Source organism: Patella vulgata, chromosome 9 (genome assembly GCF_932274485.2).
Source record: "Patella vulgata chromosome 9, xgPatVulg1.2, whole genome shotgun sequence".
Taxonomy (NCBI): domain Eukaryota; kingdom Metazoa; phylum Mollusca; class Gastropoda; family Patellidae; genus Patella; species Patella vulgata.
In genome coordinates this window covers 30,253,060-30,261,620 of record NC_065887.2, presented here as the reverse complement: position 1 = coordinate 30,261,620, position 8,561 = coordinate 30,253,060, and positions in this window count along the sequence as shown.

The window sequence follows — 8,561 nt, the reverse complement described above, 5'->3', positions numbered from 1 at the left end:
GGGGCGACGACAATATACGTCCACATGAAAATGTGGGCGTATAAAAATGTACGAAAAATGCAGGGGCGTACATACAGATTTTGTTCGGTGTGCGGGGGGGGGGGGCACAAATGAGATTGACTGATTAGGCGGGTGTAGATAACAATGCACCTAGAACAAATTGCAACAGAAATCATTTCTTTGGGAACTGTTCTGGTGTGGTCTCTAGTACTTCCATGATTAACATAAATCCAAGATGGCCGCCAGTCGACCAGAAAATCGCTGGAATCTCCGAATCGGTTGACTTTAGTGCAAATGAATGTATCAACGACGTATAGGAAATCAATACTTGCGAGTTCAAAAATGCCGATATTTTGATGGCATTACATCGTTCTCATTGTGACGCCATTATCAAATTGCATTGTAACTGCGCTCGGAAAACTGTTGGAAACCACGATGACGTTACGATCGAAGCCGTATAAATATTTATAAAAGTTGCGACAGCTACTTAACTGTGAAGCCAGAAATTTCATATGACGTCATGAAAATATATGACGTCAAGTATACAAAAACGCCATTTTGGGTCCCTAGTATTTGTACCTACTCACTATCTATTTTATGTCCTATCATACTGTTGTGTCGAAGTTAGCTGCCGCCGACAGGGATGTAGATAGATATGTCATAGAATTCCGCAAAAAAATAGATAAACATACATTTTTTAAACGAAAAGTATAGCTGAACATACTATTATTATTATTATACAACAAAAAGCGCAAATTATTTTTATATAGCCTAATTTATACAAACAAAAAAATAAAAGATGTACTCCAGATAAAAGCGCTATTAAATATATTGAAAGATACATTATGTTCAGTCCCGTAGCCAGAGGGGGGCAAGGGTGTAGACTGTGCCGGGTGTGCCCCCCCCCCCCCTTAGAAACTTCACTGCTCCTCCGAAGCCAGCAAGCTGGCTACGGGCCTGATTATGTTTAACTTTTTTTCCGTTGGGTATGACTTGTAATATATAATATATACTATTCAAAAAAAGTAGGGGATATTTGATTTTGGGGGCATAATACTAAAATATGCAATTGACTACGAAAAAAGTCACTATAGAACCTAACAGAAGAAACATTTCCAGTTACATGTGACGCCAAAACGCACCAATAGCTACCGCATGGAATGCAGGTGATGCATGGGATCATCATGGGGGTCCAACCCAAGATTTGCACGACTCTGACTTTGAATGTTACAGTCATTGTGGCATTGAATTCCAGGGTGGAAACATCAGTTTAATTGTTTTAGTGACCAGAAAACAAATTTTGATATGCGTCGGCTTACCCAAAATGAAAGGTTACGTGCCCTTGGCACAACACAGGCGGTTGTGGCGCGGACGATGAATGTTTCTCAGTCTGTCATAAGCAGGCTATGGTCCAGATACCGTGATACACAATCTGTACAGGACAGACCACGCTCAGGTCGACCAAGGGCGACAACTCAAGCCCAGGATCGATTTATCCGTGCCTTGAGAAATCGTGTCATCACAGCAAATCAGATCAGCGCTCGTCTTCAAACAGACACTGGTGTGAGAGTGAGTGGCCAGACGATTCGGAATCGACTGCATAGGGGTCACCTTCGCGCCCGACGTCCTCGCGTGATCCCTTGTTTGAGAGATCATCACATTCAGGCAAGACGTCGTTGGTGTAGGGATCGTCAACACTGGGATAATCGACGCTGGAGCAATGTGATGTTTTCAGATGAGTCAAGGTTCACTGTTGATTTTTTGGACAGACGTAGGAGGGTGTGGCGTCGTCGATTTGGGGGTGGTTCTGTTATGGTGTGGGGAGGCATCACTGTTGCTGGAAGAACGGCTTTACATGTTGTTGCAGGGCGTGTTACAGGCCAGTACTACCGGGACAACATCTTGGCAGTCCATGTTGTGCCGTTCGCACGACGTCATGGCCGCCGTTTCATCTCCCAGGATGACAACGCAAGATGTCACAGGGCCAGGATCGTTACAGGTTACCTCCAACAACAGAACATCACCACATTACCTTGGCGAGCACTGAGTCCCGACCTCTCCCCCATCGAGCATGTCTGGGACATGCTTGGACAGAGGTTACGTCAATGTCAACAACGTCCTGCCAATGTCCAAGAACTTGCTGCTGCGTTGCAACAGGAATGGGACAATCTGGACCAAAATGACCTTAGACGTCTCATTAGGAGTATGCCACGTCGGATCAATGCTTGTTTGGCAAACAGAGGAGGATTTACCCGTTACTGACTTGGTTGTGATGCTGTGGTAACTTTGCTGTTTGACCCCGGGTATCATTTTACCCTTATAATGGTCAGTCTGTGCCTTACTTAGTCTAACGATCATTTGGAATAAATCGATGAATGTGAACTTCATTTCATTTTGTCATTTGTTTCTTCGTCAGTTTCATTAGGTGACTTTAATAACACTTAAAAATCAAATATCCCCTACTTTTTTTGAATAGTATATATGGGTTTGGTAGTTGTTGGGTTCTATTTAAAAAAAAAATGGCGATGGCTGTCCTTGTGGATATTGCTTGTAATAAGGTTTTTACGGTTACTGAATTCAATAATTGGTTCAAAACTCAATTTCAGATAGAATTGTCACACATAAAATTTTGCGTAAGCTAGAAACATAAGGACAAATTACAGAAAACAATTTTACGATCAGTTTTATAAAAGCAGGGAGAGAACTCCACCGGACCTCCAATAGAGTGGTAACCCCTCGCGAGGCCAAGTTCAGGGACCCTCGGCTCCCTAGTGTCTCTTGCTTGTGAAAGACTGTACTACTGTGGCAATCACAAGAGCCTGTCGTGAAGTGAATAACAGACAGAAATAAACCCGTTCTAATTATCGGCCTTGATACTACCAGGGACAGATCGGGGGCGAGGATATCTAAACCATGATGTACCCCGTAGTTCAGATAGAGTCTCTAAACCATGATCTATCCTGTAGTTCGGATAGAGTCCCTCTAAACAATCATGTAACCCTGTAGTTCTGATATAGTCTCTAAACCATGATGTACCCCATAGTTCGATTTACCCTGTAGTTCAGATAGAGTCTCTAAACCATGTTTACACTGCAGTTTTGATAAACCATAGTTTTGTAAATAGGAGGTTGAGCGTCAAATGAATATGAATTTTACGATATGTTAATCGCGAAATGACACAGTTTCTCTTAAATGAATATATTGTTAACGCGCTTTAAATATCTGGATGCAATAGACTTGGTGTAGAAAATTCTAGGTACACACTGTTAACCACCCATAGATGTCTTAATGACAATAAGTCTAGGTACACACTGTTAACCACCCATAGATGTTTTAATGACAATAAGTCTTATTCAGCTCCACGTAAGACTTAAAATGAATATATATAGAACCTTTCGACTGAATCATAAAAATATTTTTTTTGGATATAGTCTTACGTATTTGTCAACATCAATGTGAACTTGTTCTATTGTTCCATTTAGTCTATTCAGATTTGTTTATAGTTACGAATTTTCTTGTCGCGCTGCCTTAGAGCAGAGTAGCTCTAGACACCTTTTATTTTAAGTTACGCTGATTTTAAATGTTTTATCCATTAGCCAATTTAAAGAAATTTCGATTTTTGAAAAAAAAATGATGATAGATGATCGATGACCGAAAACTGACACACAATCCGGAATAGCTCCAGACCAAAAAACCATGGAATTTCAGGCACTTATTTTGACGGCAAGAAGGCAAATAGGTTTTATGTCCCAAATTATTATTTAAATTTTGATTTTTCACTTTACCCGTCTGCACAAAAAGTCTGATTTTTAAAAGTGTGTGCAAGTTAAATATATACTTTCAAAAAAGGTAGGGATATTCAGAAACAATACAAAACTGCGGAAATGCACTGCTGTTTTTATTAGAGGTAACCAGTGTATGTTAATAACAGGCCAATTGCCTACACATGAACATATTAAACAGTTCATATGGGCGGCTTATCTGACGGCCCTATTTCACTCGCAAAGAGATACACTGTCAAAAGTGAAAATGGACGTTTTTGATTTTTGTCTTAATAATGAGTAATTGCTCCACCAATCCTCAGACATTTAGCAATTCGTCGTGGCATGCTCCTAATCAACCGTCCAATCACGATTTGGGGCAGTCTGATCCACTCCTCTGCAGTGCCACGGCCAATTCTTGCAGTGTTGTCGGTTGATGTTGACGTCTCCCGATCATGTCCCAGAAATGCTCTTTCGGGGAAAGGTCAGGACTCATGACTGGCAAAGGCATATGGACAATATGGTGACGCTGGAGGTAGTCATTCACGACACGAGCGTGGTGGCCATTATCATCTTGAAAGATGAAACGTCGACCTGCACGATGAGCAAAGGGCAGAACTATCGGTGCCAGGATGTGGTCACGGTAGTACACACCTGTGACCCTTCCTTGAACAATATGCAAGTCATTCTGCCAGTCATGGTGATTCCTCCCCACACCATAACAGACCCACGCCCGAATCTGTTATGCTGTCTGACGTTAACGTTAGCATGACGCTCATTTACACGCCTCCAAACGCGAGCACGCCTATCGGTGAAATTCAGAGTAGATCTGGATTCATCTGAGAACATTACACGCGCCAATCGACGATAACCCCAATTTCTACGCTGCCTACACCATTGACGCCTGTTTGCCATGTGCTGGCGAGTTAATGGAGGCACAACACCTATGGAAGTATAACGTTGCCAATATTATTTCATTGTTCACGGTGCAAACTGCAAATGTCAGTAGTTCAAAATACGTATTTTAGTTTTACAATTTGCAATTTCCATTGCTCAACAATACCAATGCCACGGTGTTAAAATACAGAATACACTTTTCAATAATACAAAATACAGTAGAATAGTTATTTTGCACATTACACTTCTGCATTCTGCATTTTGCATAATAGACAAATGCATAATAGAACCTTGCATAGTAGAACATATACCTTATATGGGATCTACGGCGAACGTCATTTGCATACGGAAAAAAGTCCGGACTATGACGGAAATTAATGATTTACGCGATAAAGCCATAAGGTCACCTGGATACGAAATGAAGTTAGCACACATATTCCTGGCGCCAGTAAAAACCTACATATAAATATCACGAAAATAATTGTTACCTTTATATTAGAAAACGACATATTAATGCAAAGTATATATGTAATAGACCCCCACCCCCCCATATGAAAAAAATATACTATTACCGTAAACATACTAAAATATCGCACACTAGGCTAACTGAGCACGCTGAAAAGGGGTACGCCCACGCTGCATCAAAACGCACCGAAACCAGCTTTGGTGGCAAAATGTTTTTTTGTTTCATGGAATCAAGGGATGAATAAACTACTAAAATACAAATTTTCAGAAGCTTCCTAAGCTGGCTTTTAGAGAAATATCACCGTAAACATACAAAAACCATGGAGGGTTAGGGTAGGCTCATCGCGCACGCAATAACTTATAAAATAGCTTTGGTGGCTCCAAGATCTTTATTTCACCAAATCAACAGATGGATAAGATATGAACAGGCCAATTTTCATTTACTTTCTATGTTGGCGTATTGAGTTATACCAACGCAAAGTTCCCAGCACCTGGATTCGAGACGGGGTTCGCGGGTGCAATAAACAAGGGGTACGTCCACACTGCACCAAAAAGCACTCCAAATTGGCTTTGGTGGCAAAATGTTTTGTATTTCACAGAGTCAAGGGATGAATAACTACTAGAATACAAAAATCCAGAAGCCTCCTATGCTGGCTTTTAGATATATTACCGTAAACGTACTAAATATGTGAGGGAATTGGGATAGGGTAGGCTCGCTGCGCACGCAATAACTTCTAAGTTAACTTTGGTGGCTCCAAGATCTTTATGTCACCAAATCGACAGATGCATAAGGTGTGAACATGCCAAATTTCATTAACTTTCTATGTTGGCGTATTGAGATATACCACCGCAAAGTACCTAGCACCCGGATTCGAGACGGGGTTCGTGGGTTCAATAAATAAGGGGTACGTCCAGAAGCCTTCTAAGCTGACTTTTGGAATTATATTACCGTAAACGTACTAAATATGTGGGGAATCGAGTTAGGGTAGGCTCACTCTGCACACAATAGCTTCTAAACTAGCTTTGGTGGCTCCAAGATCTTTATTTCAGCAAATTTCTTTAGGGGGAGGGGTCTATTACACTTTATTATATAATTTGCATTAAAATGTCTTAAAATGTCATTTTCTAATATAAAGGTAACAATTATTTTCCTGATAATTACATCTAGGGTTTTTTTTATTGGCGCTAGGAATCTGTGTGCTAACTTCATTTCGAATCCGAGTGCTGGAATACGGGTGAGAGATTCCGCTCGGTTACTATATAAGATTCTTTAACCTTACCCAAAAAAAGGGTTTTAGAGACCTGTCAATTAAATAAGATATTCAATTTAATTTTTAACAAGAAATTGATTCTCTTGAAATATCTGTTTTTTTACCGATGAGAACAAATAAGAATAGTCTCGTTAAATCAGACTATTATCTTTCAGAATCCTCTAATCGTCGAACTGATTACATTATAGAGCCTGGACGTTGAAGACTAACAAAATCGAGTACTATCCCCTTCTAATGACCTCGGCCTTATGGCTTTATCGCGTAAATCATTAATTTCCGTCATAGTCCGGATTTTTTTCCGTATGCAAATGACGTACGTCGTACATCCCATATAAGGTATATGTTCTACTATGCAAGGTTCTATTATGCATTTGTCTATTATGCAAAATGCAGAATGCAGAAGTGTAATGTGCAAAATAACTATCATACTGTATTTTGTATTATTGAAAAGTGTATTCTGTATTTTAACACCGTGACGGGGGGTTGGATGGCTGAATGGTTAGCGTGCACGCGCTGTATCATAAAGTCTGTCATTGAGTCGACTGGCGTGGTTTCGAATCCCCGGTTGTACGTGGCAAGGAGTAGGGTCGCCTGTCCAACCTCGTGGGTTTTCTCCGGGTCCTCCGGTTTCCTCCCACTGCTAAAGACCCCTACGCGCAAGCGAATTATTGAAATAAAATTAAACCATATGTTAGTCCCGAAATGACCTAGTTTGTGTCGAGTGGACGTTAAACCCTATTTCTCTCTCTCTCTCTTAACACCGTGACATTGGTATTGTTGAGCAATGGAAATTGTAAATTGTAAAACTAAAATACGTATTGTGAACTACTGACATTTGCAGTTTGCACCGTGAACAATGAAATAATATTGGCAACGTTATCCTTCCATACAACACGCGGTCGTCGCGTATGCAAATTGGCTGCATGTAGCCGATTTCTAATCATTTGGGGTGTAACTCTATTTCCTGTAACTTGGTACAAGTTTACAGAAAGCTGATTGGCCGTTTGTCCTCGATTTTGCAGGAACTGTGTACGAATGTATCGATCCTGGGCTTGTGTAGTGGCTCTAGAACGACTTGAACGAGGTCTATATATCATCATCATTGTGTGTTTGTTGGTACCGGTTCTACAGTCTGCTCATCACAGACTGTGACACATTAAGCATGTTGGCTACTGCTAGCTGTGTAGAACCCATTTGAAGCATGCCAATAGCACGTAGACGTTCATCATGTTGAAGACGTCTCATTGCAAATTAAACGTAACACACTAAAGCAAAGATATGCTCAACAGTAAATCTTATGCAAGAACCGATAGGAAGCAAACATGGATAGGATAAACCAGCACGCGGCAGTTTTCATCCACCCTTCCTTGAAGTGTCAAATTTGACAATAAACCTCTCCCACGTGTATGGCGCTATTGCGTTGCGCACGTGCAGCTCAGTGGTTCTGTTGGGGCGATAAGTTCTTCATCTGTGAACATACTCTCAAAGCATGTCAAGTGTCCATGACTATTTATCATATCACAACCTGCATAGGTATTTGCATTTCAATATCCCCTACTTTTTTTTGAAGAGTATATTTAATAGTGCTTTTATCTGGTGTATCTTTTATTTCATTTTCTTATGAATTAGACTATATTATTAAAACAATAATGTGCGCTTTTTGTTTAATAATAATAATAATAGTTTGTTCACTATACTTTTCGTTTTAAAAATGTATGTTTTATTTCCTATAGACTCTTTTTCGTGGAATTCTATGACATATCTGTTTACAGCCCTGTCGGGGTCAGCCAACTTCGACACAACAGTATGACTATGATAGGACATAAAATAGATAGTGAGTAGGTACAATTAATACTTGGGACCCAAGATGGCGTCTTTGTACACTTGACGTCATATTTTCATGACGTCATATGAAATTTTTGGCTTCATAGTAGTTGTTGTGGGGATAACAATAGAATGGGGATCTAGAACAAACAGAATCATTTCTTCGGGAACTGTTCAGTCTCCCATAGTCTGTTCAGTTATGGTCTCCCATAACAAAAGCGGCCATTATCGGTCTTGGGGGAAATTTGCATAATTAACATAATTCCAAGATGGCCGCCATGGGTGGACCAGACATTCGACGAAATCTCCGAAACGATTGGCTTTAGTGCAACTAAATGTAGGG